Below are 21,591 nucleotides of genomic sequence, written 5' to 3' on the forward strand. Positions count from 1 at the left end.
ACACAGGTGCATAAAATGGTTCATATCTGTGAAAGTCCTTAAGTTGAATCTCATCACAGGAAACTTTGTATTCATTTAAAAAAAAAAAAAAAAGTAAGGTGTGTAGAATCAGACAGATCTGTGTTCAAATCTTGGCTGTGCCTCGTGTGAGAAGGGTGACTGCTTTCATTCTTGGTTTTCCATTTGTAAAATGGGGATAATATCTAGTTCATAGGGACATTGTAAGAATTAAGTAATGAATGTGTATTAGATTGGGTAAATGCTAGTCAAAATCTCAGTGGCTTAACACAGTCTCTTTCTCACATCACAGCTCAAAGTGGGTCTTCCAGATCACCAGGCAGCTGTCCTCCAAGTGGTGATGTGAGACCAAGCTCCTTCTACCTGATGACTCCACCATCTTCAACTCTGGCCCCCGGGGTCATCCTGGAGCCCAATATCCACCAGCAGAGCAAGAGGAGAGGACATAGAAGTGTGCAAGGAGGTTTTTATGGGCCAGGCCTGAAGCTGCATACATTACTTCTACACCCATTCCACTGTCCAGAACTCAGTCTCACGGTTGCATCTCACTACTGGGAAGACTGGGAAACATAGTCCAGCAGTCACTGCCCCAGCCATAATTTTTAGTAATAGAAACACAAACATCACTCCAATGCAGTTATGAATTTTTCTTTATGTATTATGTAATACTGTTTATATTTTTCTCAGTTTTTAGTATGACACAGATATGAAACTAAAAGGCAAGGTGGTGTGGTGAAATGAGCAGTGGTCTTGGAGACGTGGCTTCTAATCTTCTGTGATCTTGGACGTATCACTCAGCCAATCTGAACCCCAGTCCTTATCTGCAGAATGATAGGGGTAAAGCCAGCTGGTAACTGTGTAGTCTCCTCTACTCCCATCTTCCCAGCTCCAAAGGTTTACAGTTTTTTTCACAGAAGTAATGCAAAATAAAACATGCAGTGACTCTCAGAGGAGACAAGTGATAGGTTACAAGTCTTGGATGAGTGAAGATGAGAAGATTTCTTGAAGAGAAGCAGCTTTAAGCCTGTTCTTGGAGGAGGTGATAGTCCTGAATAGAAGGAATGAAGTATGGAATGCTATGCAAGGAAGGGGTGAAGAGGACCATAAATAAGAATTTGGGGGAGGGAGCATGGCAAGGAGAATAGCCTGGCTGAAAATATGAATGTGTTAGAGTGGGGCTGGGGGTGAACTGAAGATATAGTTTGATAGGTAGAGGGAAAGAAAACATTAATGATAGACTACCACACTTAGGCCATATTTCATCCAAAAGGATCCCAATAGGAAGCCAATTATGGGTTTTTTCTATGGGCAAGTGACATCATGAAAATCTGTTAGTCATTGTGAGAAGAAATCTGCTTAGATCATAGCACTTGATGTGACCCTTGTTAAGTCGCTGAACTTCTAAAGTCTAAATGCTCCATAAATAATCTTCCAAATATGTTAGTTATCTGAATTCTATACCCATTTCAAGGAAGAAGAAAGAGTTTTACATGGTAATGGGGAAAAGGATGAGGATGTGGGAAGAATCAATAGTTTGAAAGAATTGAAAGAGAGCCCTCAGTTCTCTGCTTTATTTTATTTTATTTTTTTAAATCTAGGATAAATATGTAGGTAAGACATGAGTCAGAGCAAACTCAGAAAGTACCTAGAAGCCTTCAGCATTTGAAGCAGGCTCGCTAGTTTCATGTGGGTGAAGTTTGGTTTTCAGGAAGACAAATTGAAAATAGAACTTGTTTGTTTAGATTTTGCCATTCTCTAGGGACGTCCAAGGATGTTCAATGAACTGAGAGGGGAAGAATTGGTTCTTGGGAACTGCTGCAGGGAGCCTTGTTTGGAGAGAATATGGCCCTGGAGTGGACCCTCAGCACATTGCAGTTTTTCTCTGGACCTAGTCTGGGAAGACATGGTCTTAGCAAAGGTGAGCACAAGCAATTCAGTCCAGTCCTCACACCAGGTTTCCAGTAAAGACCTCTCTCACATTCTCGAGAAATGTGGAGATTGAAACAGTCCATGGGAAAGCTGTTGATGATCCCCTTGACTCTCCTTCAGCTCCAATAAGCTCTTGGGAAGCATAGTTTTGTTTTTGTTTTTAAGAAAAAAATTACATTTTAGATGGGTAACTATTTGTTACTTTGTGAATATTAATGTTTTTACACAAATGAAATATTCTACTACTAAATAACCACATGACCTTGGCAAGTCCCAAGCCTTTTCTGAGCTTCAGACTTTGGTTTCCTTCTCTGTAGAATACAGAGACTGGATTATATAATCTCTGGGGCCTCTTTCTGATCTGAAATGATAAATTCAAATTCAAACAACTTCCTCTTTCTGGTAAAGTAACATGAAGCCTGAGGTTACTTTATCACATTGCTCTGAATCTCTATCACGCTTAAAACATATAGGACAAAAATCAGCAGCCCATTGAGCATGTACTGCGGGCAAAATCCTCCATTCAGAGCAACAGCACGTTGGTGGGAGCACTTTGCTCAGAGCTACTTCCTCCCACCCCCGCGACAGGGGGGTGTTCACACCTTTATGCTCCTTAGAAACACAAGTGTTTTTATTGTGGCCATACAATAGCTTCTCTGGCTGTGTGCACTTTCCAGTTTGGCAATAGTTTATTTGCTATCTATTCTTATTCTTTATTCCACTTCCATGTTTTTAAATGGGTTCCACTTTATTTCTATGAGGGAATTTCCTCTGAAGAAAGACCATATCCTAAATAGAGCAATTTTATATACAGAGTCCAGGAGAGAGTATGTGATGATCGTGCGATAGACAATGATGGTAGCTAGAAAAATATCATAGGATTTCAGAGCTGTGCTAATATGGTAGCCATCAGCTATATGTGACTTTTTAAAATTGAAATTAACTAGAATTAAATTAAAAATTCAGCTCCTCTGCCATCCCAGCCACATTTCAAGTGCTCAGTAAGCACACATGACTGGTGGCTACCATTTTGGATAGCACAGATGTAGCACATTTCCTTCACTGGAGAAATTTTAATTGGATGGTGCTGCCTAAGAGATCACCTAGTCACAGAAGCATGTTCTTGAGATGTCAGGGAACATGGAAACCACCTAAGATATTCTTCTATCCAGGATGGTTCAAATCTTTCCAGTGCAAAGGAATTTATCACCTTACAAAGTGGTCCATTCCATTTTTGGAAACTTTATATTAGAAAGCTCTTCCTTAAATTGGGTCAAAATCCATATCCCTGTAACTTCTGCTCTCTCTCTAAACACAGGATAAGTATAATAATTTTTACCCCTGGAACTTCATCAGAGCATTGATGCCACTACCATGTCTCCTTAGACTCCTCTGTCCAGTGACCCATGCACAGGTGAGGAGGCTGAGGCCTGGAGCAGTCCTGCCTCATGACTCATGGCAGGGCTAGGACTGAAGCCAGGTTTCCAGTTTCCAGTGTGTTCCAGGAAAACCCTACTGCTTCCAAGTCTAACAAATACGTCATTAAAGAGTATGTATACAGGAGTTTATAGGTTTGAAGTTCTTAGTCTTTTCTCTTTCTTTCCATTTTGCTGTTGTTCTCCCATAGTCTTATTCTCTCTCTCTCTCTCTCTCTCTCTCTTTTTTTTGTGAGGAAGATTGAACCTGAGCTAACATCTGTGCCAATCTTCCTCTGCTTTATAGACCCCACCACAGCATGGCTTGATGAGTGGTGTGTGGGTCCATGCCTGGTATGCAAACCCGTGAACCCCAGGCTGCCAAAGCAGAGCATGTAAACTTAACCACTATGCCACCAGGCCAGCCCCTTATTCTCTTTTTTTCACTGCATGGTTCCTAAGAGACTCTAGGCTATTTCTTCCCCAGTAGAACAAAGATTGCTTGCACTCAGCATGAATATTTCAGAACATAAAACTACCTTCTTCCTCCAAATAACCCCTGCTTGCCAAGCATAGAAATCACACTGAGATGGTTGCTTTAGTTTGCCAGTTTGACAGCAGTATGAGGATAGAAGAGGAAGCTGAAAGCACTAAAGATAAATGGTCTACTTTCAAATAGTATCTAGAAGAGAAGAGGCTCTTGATAACTATTCAGTAAGAAGGGACATCTACCTCTGCATGGAGCTTTGTGGGAACTTTGCGGGTGAGATACTGTGTTCAGTGTCAGTTACAGCTTCAGATCTGTTCAACAAATGCTCATTGAGGTGAGGGTCTGTGCTGGGGCAACAAAAATGATTGACATATTGTCTTTACCCTCCAGTCACTGGCAGGGAGGCCAAGTGGAGTCAATAAACAGTCAATTACCACTCTAGACATCTCCACTGAGTGCTTTGATGGGTGTGTTTCAAAGGAACCAGGAGATCGGTCTTGGAGCTCAAAGGGTCACAAGCAGTTGCTGTCACAACTGAGCAACTTCTTTTTTCTTGCTGAGAAAGATTGGCTCTGAACTAACATCCGTTGCCAATCTTCCTCTTTTTGCTTGAGGAAGATTGCCGCTAAGCTAACATCAATGCCTGTCTTCCTCTATTTTGTATGTGGGACACTGCCACCACATGGCTTGATGAGCAGTGTGTAGGTCTGCACCCAGGATCCAAACCTGCCAACCCCAGGTCACCAAAGCAGAATGCACGAACTTAACCGCTACACCACTGGGCTAGCCCCTTCTGAGAGCAACTTCTGAGAGTCACTAAATAAGGGAACGCATGTGCCAAGCTTCCTAGGGAAGAAGATTCCGACTAAACAAGCCTGGGCCCAGCAGGAGATCTGGCATTGCAAAAACAGCTATCTTCTTTACCAACAAAAGAACTGCTACCTGATTCACCTCCTTAAATTTGGCATACCATCAGACATAATGAAAACCTTACCAGCCTCCACTACCAGCCATACCCCGTAACATCCAGCGCTACATACATAGCTGTTGACGATATATATATAAGTGTGTGTGTGTAAGTGCATGTGTGTATATATATATACCAACAACATGTATAGGTAGGATTTTATATAGAATTATTTTATATATGTATATATATACATATATAGGTATGATTTTATATATGTTTTATATTTTGATGGTCTTATAATTTGTATATAAATGTATATTTATATAATACAAATTTCTAGTTGTGTACCCTTATCTACATATAATTTTTTATTTATAGATTTTATAATTTTTATATATGTATGTATATGTGTGCATACATACACACTGAGGATATTTCTGGAAAGATACACAATAAATTTTTCACAGTGATTATCTCGGGAGAGCAGGAATGGGGATCTTGGGTCTGGAGTAGGGAAGGATACGCTTGCGTTTCATTTTATAACCTCTATATTTTTATTGTCCATTTATTACTTTTAGAACAATAAGAACATTTTTATTAATATTTGGTTATGCTAAGGACACCATCATCTATCTTCACACTGTTTTCCAACGTGATCTCCAAAGCGCAAATAGAGTTAGAAGACCTCGTTCCAGGCTGGGCTCATCCAGGTGCTTACCATGGAAGGTTTAAGTTGCTGTGGTTATTTCCACATCGGCCAATCTGAGATAGCTGGACCCAAATTAAAATCAGATGAGATGATGTGCATGACTACGTGACACTGCTGGCAAACTGTAGACTCCTACACCCAGGTCCATAACACTGGCTTGTCGAAGAGTGCCCAGAACTACCCAACTTGACTAAAATCATCTAGGTCCTGGTCCTCTTCACCAGCCTATTTTTTAAAAGGGATGCATGAATATATGTGTGTGTGTGTGTGTGTCGTAGAGAGAGGTGGGCTGTGACGTTATGACGAAGAAATGAGTGGGAGCAGGAAGGAAAGAAATGAGAGGGGACAGTAGTACAGACTAAGGTGGGAGAGGGTGGGCAGGAGGCCTCCAGGAGTCCTGATGTGGTCCAGGCCTCCTTGCGGGAGGATGCTCCTTTCTGGCATGAGGCCTGAGCTGTCATAACTTGCGCCTGTTCCCTGCTGACGTGTGAAGATCTCTGCTGGGAGAATGAGGTATCATTCTAGAGAGTTTCAAGAGAATATGGTGAATTCATGTCCAAAGGCTAGCTGCCTCCCACTGTCCTCTGCCAGAGTCCTTTATTGACTCCCTAGATCCTCTTGTTTAATTGTTAATTCAAGCAACATTTATTGAGTCTCTCCTCTATGCTCGGCATTGTGCTCAGTCCAGGGGAAATGAGACAAATATGATGCTGTCCCAGCCATCAAGCTATTTACTGTTAATAGTGGGTAAGAATGTGGAAATAATAACTGGACGTGGGCATAATAAGTGTGTTAACTGTTATAGCAGAGAGGACGCACAGAGAGCTATGATGGTGACTAACAATGCAAAGGGAAGCAGGGCAGACATTGGAGGATAGGTAGGAGTTTGCCAGACAGAAGGATTTTGAACCGAGAGGCTAAAAAATGCATGAGAGATTCAGAGGAAAGTGAGTAATCGGTTTTGGCTGAAATATAGAGTGAGGGCAAAGTGACAGAGGCAAATCTGAAAAGACCAGGCAGGGTTGGGTTGTAAATGGCATTTTGTGTCACACTAAGGAGTTTGTACTCTGTCCGGCTGGCAAGAAAAGGCTGGGGAAGATGAGAGCGGTTCATTTGATTTTACATCTTTTATGAAGGAAAAGTTATACAGCTACACAGTTATTTACCTGTAACAAATTAATAATGTATTCATCACAAGGACCTCTTTGACCTACTTATTTCATTGTGAAGTATAATTTTGTCATTTATATTCTATTTCTCTCAAATAATTGATTGGCCACTCAATATTATTAGACATAAAGCACGGAAGAAATCCTAAACCTGTTTGGGAATCAAAATCCCCAGTTTGATGAGTTGATGAAAGCCATGATTCTTCTCCCGTAAAAATGTAAATATAAAAATATTACATACAATTCCAAGGAGTTCATGGAACTCTTTAAAAAATTCCTGAGTTCAAAGTTTGTATAGACAACCAGATGACAGTTTGGGCAGTTTTGTTTTTTTTTTACAAGGAAATTATGTAGAGTCTTAGGTACTTACCTAAAGCCTTATATTGTGTTCAAAAGAATGAATTCAAAATCTTTTTTCAGTGGTAAAGTCTGAGGTCACTCTCAAATACAGTGTGGAACGTTGAATTATTTTGAAGTCTTCTTGATTAAAAGAACTCTAATTCGTATTTTATTAATATGAAGAGGGTCATTAAGCTGTTTTAGGATGCCCAAACATGAAATGAAGGAAGAAATAATCCTATAACGTAAGGTGAAAAATAATAATTCCATCAGATATCAGATTTTCAAAAGCCTTCTCTTACTGCTGCCATATAAATACAGGAATGAGTCCATGACTGTAAATAAAGATCTCTCCAATGTTAAGGCTTGCTAACTTTCAGAATAAAATGAGATTCCTTTATTAATTTATTAACCCAAGAGACCCTTAAAATTGCATCGCGTTTTGCACATGGACCAAGGGTAATATCTTTTGGACATGTTTCGCTGAGCCTTCCTGTTTGGGACCTGCAGAAGAGGCTGGGGTGGGTGTGAGGGTGGGGGTTGTGTATTGGAACTTTTTGTGGCAGGAGTGCAAAGAAAAAGATTCACTGTTTGGCTTCTGAAAGCCAAAATAGGGTTTTGTTCTTTTTTTTTTTTTTTTTGGTTGAGACAATAAAACCTGATTTCCTTGAAAAATAAAACAATTTTTCCAAGCTCCTCGTTGTCCTATTGATATGGGAAGAACCTGATCTAGTGACTTGATCTTGAGATTTTATGTAAAGAAGGAGGACTAGAAAGCTGGAAGAGGAGTGTGGAAAGAAGCTGTGAATGGGTATGGATGGGGAAGAGAGGCAGGTGAGGAGAGACCCAGTCCTGGCCTCCTCCCCTTGGCTGAAGTCCCAGTGGGGACACATCTGCTAGATACACTGAGCAGCCCGACTCCTGTCTGTGAGAGTGGGAGGGGACTGGCTTGCATGCATGTTGGGCTACTATGCTACTTAGTGTTTAAACAGAGTCTGAGCTAGCTCTCTGGAGCCGCCCTTGGCACTCAGACAATGCAGAGAGTTTAGAAGTTCCTGCTGGCAGGAGAAAGCTGCAGCAGGAAGTAGATGGTGCTGGCTGTCCAACTTAGCAGAAGTCCCCAGGCAAGAGCAAAGGGCCTCTGAAGCCAGGTTGCAGCCCATCTTCAGGGGCCAAGTCACCAGAAAGAAACCTTGGTCTCAGGCCAAACTGAGAGAGCACAGACCAGTCACACCAGCCTCAGACTTCAGGAGCAGCCACCAGCTCCATGCCAGGGGCAGCAGCAGGGCAGCCAGATCACAGAGGACACCAGCCAGTGCATGGCCACGGATGCCACAAAGAGTACAGTAAAGCCCCTCACACACCCAGCTGCTTCCCAGAAGGGAGAGAAGGAGAATTCTGAAAGTCTGAGCTTTTACTGAAGGACTGAATCACCCAAAAGCAACCATTTGAACCAGTTCTGATTGATGGTATCATATCATATTTGAATAGATTGAAATTTAGATGGAAAGGATACTATTGAAATCATCAATACTTTTTGATGTGTAGGGTGGGGGCTCCTAAGGAGGATGAAGTCAGCCATAGAGAAACGAAGCAACTACATTTTCTTTGCCTTGAGTGAATTTAGAATCCTGCTACATACTTTTCCTGCTACACAATCCTACCACAAATTCAGGACTATATCATATTTTATTATTTCTTTGAAAAATGATTAAAACATCCAAATTTTAATTAGTAGGGTTTTTAATTTTAAATATGCTAAGCAGATATAATTATATGTGTTTAACAAATTATTGACTTTTGTGTTACATAGACCATATATTTTGTACATGTGTATGTGTGTGTGTGATAACATACATGTATATATCTTAATATTCTCTATTTCCTTTTTTTGTTATATTTCCTGTGTGCTGAGCTGAGGTATTTATTCTTCTGAATGATGCAATGGGTTAACAAGATAGTATATCAGGAAGGAAATCTTTTAAGGTACAAGGACCTTGACACTACAATTTGTTTCGATTTGATTAAACAGATGGAATTCCACGCAAGTGGAAAGTTGTGAAGGCGGGCTCCTATAGCATATACAACATCAGTGAACAAAAGTGGTGGGAAGTCACTGAAATGAAAGCTGGCAGAATGGTTTCTAGCATCTCACCTTTTACCAACGATACTCTGCTGCTTTGAGCCTTCATATTCAAAATCCAGGTTTTGTAACAATAAGAAAAAGTGCTGTTTTTACCTGTGAAATTCTAAAACTCCTAACCATCAGAGAATGAAGTGGGTGATTGCCTGAAAACGACTCATACATTCCTTGAACATTTCTCTCAAAAAGTGATTCTTTTATGAACATGTAGAGGAAGCCCTGGGAACTACAGTAAATGTGGGAGTTTTTTTCTGAATAAAAACTACTGAAATTTATGACAAGGATTATTCTTCATTTAGTATGTAGATGTTATAGAGATGTCAGAAGTCAACGAAAATTTTAAGTGTAATATTTTGGAAACTTTTGTATGACCTAATTTTAGTTAACTGGAAATAGTTCTAATTAAAGATGAATATATTTTAAGTGACAGAATGTTTAAAGGACACTTTCTTTCCAACTAATTCTGTAAGGCTGAAACAGGAATTAATGAAAAACAATAATATGAAGATCCACATTGAACTTTCTTCTTCATTTTTAAAAAGGATATAAATCTTGCCAATTTAACCAGAATCTAATTTTTCTGTTTGATTGCATTTTTATAGCACACAGAATTGGAGAAACTATCAGCATCATATTAAGTTTAGATACATTATTTTAAATGAAGAAAAAATATCCAATTTAAAGCAGAGGAAATAGGCTTAATGTTAGTGGGTATATGAGGTATAAGATGTGTCAAGAAAACGGTGAAAGGGGAGCACGTGTTTTGGGAGAGTGTCCTCTGGGGGTAAATCAAGAAATTCTCATTTGGGGCATTTAGTACTTGTATTATTATTGTATATTTGATTTCCCTTTGTTTCTTCTTGTGTTGAGACACAAGTGGTTTGCGGCCAAAGAAAGTGCAAACAACTTGATAATGTGCCATCACCGATATCCACCAGCACCCAGAGAAGCAACAAGCTACTCAGTGACGGTAAGCAACACTCACGAGGAAACCACTTCAAAAGACTCCGGTCAGTGTTGGCAAGAGGACAGTTTTACTGCAAAGCACTGTTTAGAATAAAACTTGCTTCTAAACAGAGGAATGCTTAGGAAATAATGCTGTTGAGGAAGGGAGGGTGCAGAAGGGAGGCTGCACAATCACACTTCCATGGTGTGGAGGAAAATGCGGGGATGGGAGGACTGAGTGTCCTGGGTTTCAATCCTAGTTCCAGCACTTGGGCTCTTTGAACGTCTGTCTTCTCCTACGTGAAATGGGCCTAAGGATGCAAACCTTCTAAGATTGTTATGAATATTAAATGAGTTTAAATAGGCAAAGTGCTAAGGCCGTGGCCTGGACTTCAGACGGACTTATTAGTCCCCTTTCTTACTACGTCTACTTAGAGCAAATTAGTGAATAAATACATGTGGATTAAATGCTCTAACATAATCATCCGCTCGTTCCTATGAGCACACGTGCTGTCCTCGGGCTCTCCCCCGGGTGAACGGGGACTGGTGTGGGAGGCATGAGTCCCTACCCCAGGCAGCTCCAGAAGCCTCGCATCAGAGGCTTCCCTGGCCCACGCCCAGTTGTAATTCAGATAATTCAGATTAATCCTCTGAGCTACATCAGTTTTATGATTATGTTCTGCTCACCCAAAGAAAACCAAATGTTTTTTAATCCTTTCTAGAATAATTCAGCACTATGCTAGGTCCTTTACATATATAAGCCTTTCAACAACTCAGAGAGGTGTGTATTTTTATCCACAAATGGGTGTCTTGATATCAAGGACTATCCTTTCCAAGGCAACATTCCTGAAATATCTGGGACTCCCTTAGAAGCACGGTTTCCAGACATTCTGGTTCTGCTGGCCAGAAGGGATCACTTCTGCCACCTGCCGTCAGAGAGAACATGGACGCCCAGGCCATGTGGCCTCATCCAGTAGTGACTTCTCATTCTGTTCAGCCACATTGTAAGGCCATATTTCCCTCCCCTGAGCCTGGGGTGGAGGGAAAACCATGTTGGCCCCATTACAGACCTTTTCTTTAGCCCAGAGGGGTGACTTAGCTCTTCATGCCACATTGTCTTAGTCCAGAGCTCCTGGGCAAGACCCTTGAAAATCCTCTCGACTCTCACACCTCCTCTCACCATGGTGTTTCACTGTATATAACATTATTGGTTCCATGCCTCCCTAAATTGCATCAGGGCAGATGAATCCCTCTCTGGACCAAGCTTCCTCACATTAAGTAATCTCTCTCATACACTGCTCATAACATTGAGATATTAGAGATAAGACCATACCTGAGGTTCAGAGATATCAGATAGCTTTGGCTAAGATAACCCTGGTAGAGAAAGCTGGGACTAGGAGCCAGGTCTTTTGACTTCAAGTTTAGGACTTTTTAGACTATGCTATTCTGCTTCCTGCTCTCGTCAGCAATTAATATATCTTCAGGGATGTCGGAATAAGACAGTATCCTTTCATATCTCATTTAAATACTCAATTCTACGGAAAATGATGATCTTATGATATTTAGCAGCATTTATATAGAACAGCATTTAACAAATTTATTAAGTGTTGAATTCAGAGGAACATTAGGTGCTTAAAACATTTTAAAAGAGTGATTCACTACCGTTACTAAGAAAATATGCAGTGGGGGTGATTCACTGTAGAAGGTTTAAATGAGGCTTTGAAATAGATGGTGTACCAATCATAATAAAAAATTTAAAAAAGAGAGAGAAAAGAAAAAAACCCTTTGTGGTTGCTTTTCTTGCAACTAAATGTCATTTTACTAGAAAAGGGTTTGGCCAACCTATTGATTCATCCTGGACGGATGCTGTTTTTTGTTTTAGAATTTTTTTAAGACCTATTGTTCATTTTAATAATTTCATTTCTCTTTCTTCTTTTCCTTCTTCTCATTCTTGTTCTCCTCCTCCTCCTCTTCCCCTTCCTTCTTCTCTATCTCCTTCTTTTTCTTTTTTTTTCTTTTTTTTGGTATTAAAATTAGTTCATACAAAGAAATCACATAGTGTACTACAAAGTTAATATCTATCAAAATGAATTATATGTTTGGCTTCATTTATCCTTTCTCTTCATCCATGGAAAATGCCTCTTATTTTTCTCCAAGGGAGATAAAGACATTAGAATGGTCTGCCTCTAAAGGTAGAATAGGAGAAGAGTCAATGTTGAGACGTTACGAACTCACTCTTCAGGGAAGTTCCCACACTTATGTAGAATAGGGTATTAGTCAGGATTCCCCAGAGAACCAGAACCAACAGGATGTGTGTGTGTGTATATATATGTTTGTGTGCATGTGTGTTTATACATATATATGTATCTTTATATATATATATATATATATATAAAGAGAAAGGTTTATTTTAAGGAGTTGGCTCACACAGTTGTGAAGGCTGACAAGTCCAAAAAAACTGCAGAATAATCTGACAAGCTAGAGACACAGGAAAGAGTCAATGCTGCATGTCACACCCAAAGGCAAAATGCTGCCAGAATTCCCTCTTCTTCGGAGGAGGTCAGCCTTTTTCAATTAAAGCCTTCAACTGCTTGGATGAGACCAACCCACATTATGGAATAGTGTTAATCTGCTTTATTCAAAGTCTGCAGATTTTAATGTCAATGTTATTTTAAAAATACTTTCACAGAAACATCTGGAATAATGTTTGACCAAATTTATGGGTCCCCTGGCCTAGTTGATACATAAAATTAACCATAACAGATGGCCAGATACTCCCTGTAAAGAGATCATTGCCCCATGTCCCATTTTAAATCATATCAGAATAAGTAGAGTGGTCCCTTAATAAGCTGTGTCAGACACAACTCCTCTTCTCTCCCTGGCTTATCTAGAAATTTTTATGTTTTTTTGCAAACTAAAACCTGGTTCTCTACATTTATGGGAATTTGGAAGGGAAATTGTTGCCTCAACTCCAAGTGTGGTGTTACAAATCAACAGCAATTTTCCTCACTGGCAAAGCTGGTAAAATTCTTTCCTCTAAACTGTAAAGAGTTGACAGTTCCTTCCCTACTAGTCACTGTGAACAATGGCATAAATCTACGGGATTATTAGAGTCAGTTTCCCAAAATGTCTTAATGCCAATTCTCTATTGCTTCCTTTAAGCTTCTATTACTGACTCATCCCTTCTGTTCCCCATTCTGTCTTGTAGATGTAAGAATAGCCCAACAGCGACTGAGTCAAACCTGGGAAAACAGGAGAAGTTGTGGGTCCTGACTCCTCACAGTCTTGAGTAATTCCATCCTCTCCAGGGCTTCCACCAGAGGAAGTTGCTACTGTGTGTGTGTGTGTGTGTGTGTGTGTGTGTGTGTGTATGTATCTTTGAGGGGTAAAGATCAAGAACTGAGAGAAGGATACATAGGACACAGAAGAAAGAGAAGACTGGAATTTTCTTTTTCTTTTTTTCCAGTTTGTTCTCTCCAAATGTTTAAAAAATTAGGACTGAGAAGGTGTAGTGAAATTCAGAAAAGAGATGCTCACTATAATATAAAAAATTCATCTAAATCTTTCTCTATCAAGATTGGTATCATGCTGGTACTGTGAAGAAAGGGGTATAAAAGAGGAGTCAGAAGAGAAGACAGATGTCCTGGGCCGGGGGACATGCACAGTGTCGAAAGTTTGTGGGAAAACAGCCTGACCAGAGTGGACATCAGCAGGAAATGAGGCTGGGTAAGGAGTGTAAAGCCACATTTTGGAGAGTCTTAGAAACCCCACTGAGATGAGACTTGTCACAATTGTGTTGTTATGAGTAGAGAAGAGACATGATGTGGTGGGGTTGGGGAGATGAGGAGGAATGAACAGAGGGCCCAGACAGGAGCTTTGGGAAAGCCCCACTCCTGGAAGGTGAGAGGAGGAGGGTCGATGTGTGTGTATCTTGTCCCATAACTGATTTCCTCCCTGCAGTTAGAGAGGAGGTCATATGATGATGGTAAAGACAAGAGGTTAGGATTGAGGGCTCGAGAGAAGGTTGTTCAGTTCAATTCTACAAAACGTTTTTGAGCTTCTGCTCTGGACTGGCCACAATGCTAGGTGTTAGGAATACAAAGATGGATAAAATATGGCCTCTCTCCTCAAGAAGCTTCCAGTCTTGCAGCAATCAATAAGAAAAAGAATTTTTTTTTTTTTTTAACGAGCTAGCAGCACAAGTCAGGCTTGATCTCTTACTTGACTGAGTATTGAGACTTGGAAGTCTAGTATGCCAAGGTGGGAGGTGGGGACAGTGTATCATGGAGGCCAGGGTGGTGTTGACATGACATTGCAGAGTGAGCTAATGGCAGGAGCTGGATGATTAGAGATCCCAGGGAAACAGCAAGTTCCATATATGCAGGGGGGTGGGAGAGGCTGGTGTGTAAGAAGGTTGTGGTGAGATTCAGTGTACATTCCAGGATCTCATGGTGAGGTCCAGGGAGTGACTATGCAGATGCACTCCTACTCTGGAATGGGGATGGAGGTCAAGAACCAGAGCAAGTGAAGAATCTTGAGATCCAAGAGTGGGATGAGTTGTTAATGGACAATTACACTTTTCTGCACTTATGACAAGATGAAATTGCTCCCACTACTCTCAGACTGGGCTGAGAAAATATTTCTTTATATCTCCATAAATCATCTCAATTTCTTCATGGCCCCACCTTCTAGGGGATAGGAAAGAAAACCCTAAATGTTAGTTTAGTCTCTAAGTAAACTTAATGCATTGTAATGAAAAGAACCAACTATATAATTTGCAGGGCTTAGTGTAAAGTGGAAATGCAGTCCCCTTTGTTCAAAATTAAGAAATTTCAAGATGGCAACAGTAGAATTTAAAGCAAGCCTAGGGACTTCTAGTCTCACACCTGCAAAACTAGGCCTGGTAATAAATTCAACAGTCCCTCTAGGTGACTGCTCCATATCTTTAAAGTGCTCAGAGTCTCTGATTTCCTCTCCCTCTGACTGTTCCTCTGAAGGTGGGGACAGGGTGTGGCTTACATGGAGATTGTGGGGAGAGGACATGTGGCTCCTAGCACTGCCCCCTCTATCCTCACTGGTCTCTACAGTGAAGCAGCTGGTTTTTGTGCTTCCTGTACTGGTGGCCACTGAGATGCAACTGGCTCATCTAGTTTTAGGGGATGAAGTGCTGGCCCACATGCTGAAGTCCAGGATTCCAACCTCTGTCCTTTTATGTTGAAATCTTGGCTCAGGGCAGCTCTTTGCCCCAGCCCTGGGCCTAGCCAGTCCACTGGCACTTTTGGCACTTCTATGGTTTCTCATTGGGGCACTTCGGAAATGTCTGGTCCCCTGATTTCCACAGCATTTGTGGGGCACTGTAAGCCCTGCCAAGGCCCATCTGTCTTCACCCTTCCCACACACTCCCCTGAATCACCATGGCCCAGTGATGATGGGTGTGGCTCTCTCTAGTTCACCTGAGAAGGTGGGTCATGCGTCCTGATGTTCTTGGGCTTTCTCATGCCTGCCTGAATGTTTCTAAAGCATCCACCAGGTAAGGCTTTTAAGGAAGGTGCAAGGACCTGCCTATCTACCCCATGCCCATCTCTAGCTGCAGCTTCTGGATCTTCTGCTCCCCACCATTTCTCCAGCAAAAAGAGATGTTTTGAGCTTTTTGATATTCTCTATGTCATATCTCACTTTCCTTTTATGGTCCTTATGTGCACAGAATTGAATTAATCAGAAATTTTGGTTCATAATGCATTATCTTCATTGGTTTCCTTCATGTCCCTCTTTTATTTTTAGCTGTTCATTTATTAATTAATATAATCAACATCGTGAAACCACTCAACCCAGGAGCTAAAACATTACCGATAACTTACATCTACCTCATCGTGCCCCTTACCTCTTCCCTAGAAGTAATTATTATCCTGAATTTTACATTATTCTCTCTCCTTCTCTCTCTCTCTCACAGACACAAACACACACACCACACACACACAGACACACACACAGAGTTTTATCTCACATGTAGCCAGCTCAAGAGAGTCAACAACTGTGTGCTTCCCTTCCCATTTCTGCGTTTACTGATATCATGTGGGTAACTTGAAATCAGCACTGTGGGAGTATTTATAGCATGAACTTAGCAAATACTACAAAGCAGTGCCTTTTTCTCCAGAGAGCTCGTTTAAACATTTACCAGCACTCCACTGCATGTACGTTCCTAAACAAAAACTGCCTCTTTTGTTCACTTGCTGTAGTCCTAACACCTAGAATGATGCCCAGCACATAGAAGACACTAAGTTGTTTAACATGTAAATAAATATCCTTCTCTATCCCCAGGGCAGCAAAGCTCAGGACTTAGATAGCACAGTGGAAGGTGTCCTCTCTGCCTATGGAAGAAATTCTATCATCTGAGAGCTAAATCAAGTTAGAAAACTCTCTCTCTTTTAATAAAGCCTGGCTTCAGTAACTATTATCTTCTACCTAAACCCCATGGTGGATGTTATATAATGAATATTAGTGCTTCTGTTCTCCTTGCATTCCTGCTGGAACAGTTCTAAACCTGTTAGGCAAATAGATGCCTATGGAAAAAGACCGGGGGAGTGGTCTGTACAAGGGAATGCAAAAGGAAAAATATCTAAAAAATATTATCCGAGATACACATTACTTTTCCCAGGAACCTAAACCAAAGGGAATGACACCATGGCAGGCTATTGCAGAAACACTGAGGAGGCCAGGAGGCCATGAAAGAAGCCAAGGAGGGAGATTATGTTTCCTTCAGGAATGTGTCTTGGAGTCATTCAAATCATTTCACAAAGCAGGGGGTCTATTATCGTAAGGTAAAGGGGAAAACTACCCTCTTCCTCTGTGCCTCCTTCCCCACTCACACAGAACACTTCACTTCTGACACTTAGGATCACCAAATGTGTGAGGATTTTTTCCCCCAGCAAGCAATTCTCTGAGACACTAGCTGGTGTCCTACAATTTGATTCAATTCTGACACTAACTGGAGTTAGATTAGACCCCACAGGTTAAGGGCTCAGTCGCGTAAGACTGCCCCCCACTGCAGGTGCCAATCAGAAATTGTAGGTTACCCACAACTTCTGTCCCATTTGGCTACAAATCAGAGGTTCCTATGACCCTCTTCCTTAGATTCAATCATTTGCTAGAACAGCTCGCAGAACTCAAGGAAACACTTATATTTTCCCATTTCTTATTTAATAAATGACACTGATGAACAGACAGATGAAGATATACATAGGGTGAGGTCTAGAAGGATCCCCAATGCAGGAGCTTCTGTCTCCATGGAGTTGGGGTGCAGCAACCACCCGGTACATGGATGTGTTTACCAACCTGGAAGCTCCCCGAACCTCACACTTTCCTCATGTAGGTGTGATCTATCATTAACCCCATTTCTAGCCCCACACTCCTCTCTGGGGAATGGGGGATGGGGCTGAAATTTCCCAGCTTCTAATCATGGCTTGGTCTTTCTGGTAACCAGCCTCCCCATCCGGGAGCCCACAAGGAGTCACCTCATTAGAACAAAGGACATTCCTGTCAACTAGGAAATTCCAAGGGGTTTAGGAGCTGTGTGCCAGGAAGAGGAGTCAAAGACCAAGTATTAGAGCAAAAGATGTTCTTATCACTTAGGAAATTTCAAGGGTTTTAGGGGCTCTGCCAGGAACTGTGGGCAGAGACCAATATTTATTTTTTCTATTATTTCACATATAAGCAGGACCAGCCACACTTCTCTACATGTGTGAGGCCACAGTCTATTTGCAAGAAGTGTAGAATTAAGGAAATGCTATTTGAGTTTTTAGACAATCTACTAAAAACTCAAAACACAGATGCCATGGGTCCTATCACTACTGCCTTCTTCTCCCTCCTTCTCTCCCCTCTTTCTCCCTAAATGTCCCCTCTCCTCTCTCTCTGCTCTTTTTCATTCTCCTCTTTCTCCTTTGTACTTCTTTCTTTGTCCTCTCCTTTTTCCAGGCAGTGTACAGTAAGGCAGACTGCTGAGTGTGCATGGAAGGAAAAAATAAGGAAATGGACCAGAGTTCCATCTCAGAGCACTTTCCATTGCTAGGAGTTGAAGCACTGTGCCCTCTGGGTGGGTACAGGCATGTCTGTGATTATTTCTGGGTGTTTTAGACACTCTGGAATGTCTCGTATTAACATTTTTATGAAAATAAAAAATTAATCTTGATATTACGTTCATCTGAAAATGACTCTACAATCTTACTTTTTCCTATACTCTCCCTTATGTGGCAGAAAAATCCTATGTGTTTATAAAATCTTGTTTCATTTTCCTCGCTGAGTCACCACTTGGAGGAGAGCCCCGAAGGGGAGCCTCCCACCACACATCAGACTGTGACATGAGCGAGAAATAAACCGTGTTGAGTTAAGGCACTGAGATTTGGTATTTGTTACTGCAGACTAGTCCATCCTATCCTGATTCTTTTCTTAGGAACATCTTCAAAAGTCCTAGGATTCAGGGGCTGGCCCCGTGGCCGAATGGTTAAGTTTGCGCGTTCCGCTGCAGGCGGCCCAGTGTTTCATTGGTTCGAATCCTGGGCTCGGACATGGCACTGCTCATAAAACCACGCTGAGGCAGCGTCCCACATGCCACAACTAGAAGGACCCACAACAAAGAATATACAACTATGTACCGGGGTGCTTTCGGGAGAAAAAGGAAAAAATAAAATCTTTAAAAAAAAAAAAGAGTCCTAGGATTCATTCTAATTGAACATACATGGGTCATATACTCATCCTTGAAACAATTACCGTAGGCAAGGAGCAGTTGGCACATTGATTGACCGAGGTGGGGCCACATGCTGTACTCCTGGAATTGAACACAGAACCTTGGTGAACAAGTGGATCGATACTGAGGTAAGAGTTGATATGCCAGGAAGAAATCATGGAATTGGTTTGTCTTTTCTTTCTTTCTTAAGTGAGGAGGCACAGAAAGACAGGGAGTAGATGCTGGAGTCTAAGACATCATGGGCTTTTAGCAATAATAAATAGGCTATTTTTACTTTAATAAATATTAATGTTAAGAATTAGTTGTAAATAAGTCTAAAAGGAAAAATTAAATCCAATTTTAGAAGCTCTAACTCTTGAATACCAAAGTAGATCATCTATTCTCCTATAAAATTTAGGGAACCATGTGTGTTTTTGAGGTGGCTAGCTATTTGACGTGTTTGATGAGAGTAGTTTTCTAAAAAGCAATAACTTGCTGGTAGTATGCAGAATAGATTGAGGTTGAAGAAAACTGGAGTTGAGAAAATTATAATAATCCAAGAATGCAATGATAAGTGATAGTAGTAGTAGTGGTGGAGGGAGTGAAAAGGAATTGACAGGCTGAGTTACATGAGAAAGGAAGAACTGACAGGTCTTCACATCTGATTTGATGCAGGGAGATAAGAAGGAATCAAAGATGATTTAAAGGCTTGAAACTTGCACAGGGAGATTATGTTTGGAGAAGATGATGTGCTTCTGTACACTGAGTCTGAGATGCCTATTAGGAGTCCAAATTGAAGTTAAGCAGCTAGAATCTAGGGAATAATCTGCTCTGGAAAGAAAGATTTGGGAGGCATCTACATAAAGATATTTGTTGATAAAATTACTCAGTGAGAGTGTAAATTATAAAGTTGTCCTCAGAGGTCTGAGAACAACTCCTTGGGCAATAACCACCTTTGGGACAGGCGTGAGTAGAGAAATTGAGTGAAGAAGAGAGAAGAACCAAGGAGGAGGAGAAGAAAGTAGTGTGTGTCGAGGAAGGGAATCTCAAGTTCTCTTCAAACTGCCCAATGCTGCACAGAGTGACACTGAGTCACCGGGGATCTTGAAGTTTCAACAGAGTAAAGATGAAGTCTCAGGACAGCCAAATTTCAAAGTGTTAAGGAAATGGCGAATGGTGAGGAGATAGTGTTAAAAGGCAGTTATGAAATAAAATCATAGATTGGAGGCACATCGCAGTCAAACCAAAGTTTCTCCAAGACTGAGGAAACCTGTGCATTTTTAAATCAGAGGAAAAGAAGCCAGGGAGGAGGAAGTTTTTGTTGTTGTTTTGTCTGTTTTTCATTTTTTCAGAAAACTAGTAAGAATAAGAATGATACCTTTTATTGCCACATAATATGTGTCAGCCTCTGTGATAGGTAATTTTCAGTTTTATTTTTCCAATTACTGTACTGATTTTATAGAGGAGGAAATGAAAAATCAGAAAGGTTGAGTAACTTGACAAGGTCAGTCAGCTGTTAAGTGGTGGAGCAGAATCAATCTCACTGGATGTGAATTCACTTTCAATGACACCCCACAGTCTCTGCAGTGCCCAGCAGTGCTGGCATGAGACAGTCCATCAGAAAGTTCTCAGAGAATGGTAGGTGACATCTAGGAACCTGCGTATAATATGAAGAGACTTCCAGGGATGTCTAACAGGGGCCCCTGATTTATCTCAGCAAAGCAAGCAAGGCCCCGTCTCTGGAGGCTTCTCTTCTGTGCAGTTTACTAAAGGTGATAACAGGTAGTTACACATGGTTTGAATTTTGTATCAAGAATTAATTAGTCTTGAAGGTAAACAAGATTACTTTCTTTTATCAGATAAAAAAATTATATTATATATATATAATTATAATATATATATTATATAGTCCTTTGCCTTTTATTATTTTTCATTTAATTTTTTATTGAGATAACATTGGTTCATAACATTATATAAATTTAAGTGTAGATCGTTATATTTCTATTTTTATTTTCTCTAATTTTTTATTAAAATAATATTGGTTTATAACATTATATAATCCTTACCTTTTAAATTAAGAAAAGCTAAGAACCAAGCTAACAACTCTGCTGAGGTGAGAGATCAACCCAAATACTTGAAGACATGTATTTTCCCAGCAAAATTTTTTTCTTTCGTTTGTCCTTTTATATTTATTTTGAATTTTTTCAAGGTTTTTGAGGATCCTTTGTGAAAGTCAGTGGTATATATGTGGATTTATGTTGTATATACGGTCTTGTTGGTTGGTGGTTCTCCTCTCTGGAGAGATCTGAAGGGTGGGTAAGTTTTTAACAGGAACACATACTGGTGAGAAGACATTACAGGTGGAAAGACAGCAGGCAAATGAGGAGAAGCAAGCAAGCCCTGAGAGTTCCAGAACACAAGTAGTGAGTCTGATGATGTTCTAGAAATATAGAATGAAATGTTTACATTAAGAACTTGTTGCTTACCATGCAGAAGGGAGAAGAGAGAGCACAGCATCCCTAAGGGGACAGCTCTATGCTCTCAGCTCCCCTCGAAGTTACAAATGTCACTGTGCACACCCCTGTGCAGATTCAATATGCAGAACTAGCCTAGCAATGTGAGCAAGCCTTTGGGGATTTTTGTCCAAGAACTGTCTTTCTCTCTTCTCAGGAAATGCTTTGTTTGGTGTGTCCAGGGGTTTGTTATGGCACAGTGACGTTGTGGGCAGGGATACCTGGAACCAAGGCGGGGAGAGTTGGGACAAAGCATTTTGTAACGCAGGGGAGTGTGGATACTTCTGGCAGG

At 40.8% G+C, this 21,591-nt stretch overlaps 1 long non-coding RNA gene across 1 annotated transcript in view; it reads left to right on the forward strand.

Moving 5' to 3' along the window:
* LOC123284238 (uncharacterized) overlaps positions 1 to 18,925 on the forward strand; it is an 84,363-nt gene extending 65,438 nt beyond the window's left edge. Inside the window, exons 10-12 of the long non-coding RNA XR_011501878.1 lie at positions 311 to 10,092; positions 13,276 to 13,793; positions 18,836 to 18,925. This is a non-coding gene — a long non-coding RNA (uncharacterized lncRNA). The remainder of the gene's footprint in view (positions 1 to 310; positions 10,093 to 13,275; positions 13,794 to 18,835) is intronic.
* Positions 18,926 to 21,591: the final 2,666 nt, after the last annotated feature.

Source organism: Equus asinus, chromosome 3, assembly GCF_041296235.1.
Source record: "Equus asinus isolate D_3611 breed Donkey chromosome 3, EquAss-T2T_v2, whole genome shotgun sequence".
In the NCBI taxonomy this organism is placed as follows: domain Eukaryota; kingdom Metazoa; phylum Chordata; class Mammalia; order Perissodactyla; family Equidae; genus Equus; species Equus asinus.